The following is a 326-nucleotide window of genomic DNA, read 5'->3' on the forward strand; positions in this document are numbered from 1 at the left end:
TCATACAACTGATCAAGTTGATCAGAAACAATTTCCACGTACTTGAATATAAAATGCATTAAATTTTTTTAAATAAAAATTTTCAAAAATTAAATCATTTTTACTAATCCATTTTTGACTCTTTTACAAATAGTGTTTGGAGATATAATGAGTCATTAAAAAAATTAACTATTAAATAACTAGATTTTAATTCACACTGCCTTTTCATTGTATTTATAGGTAAGAGAGATTAATACTGAGAGATAATGAATTTAATATTAATTATTAATACTAAATAATAGCTTTTTCAAATAAAAATTACCTTCTAAGTCAGAAATGAAATAGTT

This window comes from Argiope bruennichi, chromosome 5 (genome assembly GCF_947563725.1).
Source record: "Argiope bruennichi chromosome 5, qqArgBrue1.1, whole genome shotgun sequence".
Lineage (NCBI taxonomy): Eukaryota > Metazoa > Arthropoda > Arachnida > Araneae > Araneidae > Argiope > Argiope bruennichi.